Source organism: Bison bison, unplaced genomic scaffold, assembly GCF_000754665.1.
Source record: "Bison bison bison isolate TAMUID 2011002044 unplaced genomic scaffold, Bison_UMD1.0 scf7180017864456, whole genome shotgun sequence".
Classification (NCBI taxonomy): domain Eukaryota; kingdom Metazoa; phylum Chordata; class Mammalia; order Artiodactyla; family Bovidae; genus Bison; species Bison bison.
The window spans coordinates 4230150-4230420 of record NW_011495018.1 but is presented as its reverse complement, the minus strand read 5'-3'; positions in this window follow the sequence as shown (position 1 = coordinate 4230420).

Here is a 271-nt window from a genome sequence, read left to right as displayed (position 1 = left end):
GCCCTCTTCACCTGGTTGTCCCCATGGGCCATAAAACGTGTCTCTATCTGGGGTCTTTGTCCCCTCTTCACCTGGTTGTCCCCATGGGCCATGACACGTGTCTCTATCTGGGGTCTTTGTTCCCTCTTCACCTGGTTGTCCCCATGGGCCATGAAACGTGTCTCTGTCTGGGGTCTTTGTCCCCTCTTCACCTGGTTGTCCCCATGGGCCATGAAACGTGTCTCTATCTGGGGTCTTTGTTCCCTCTTCACCTGGTTGTCCCCATGGGCCA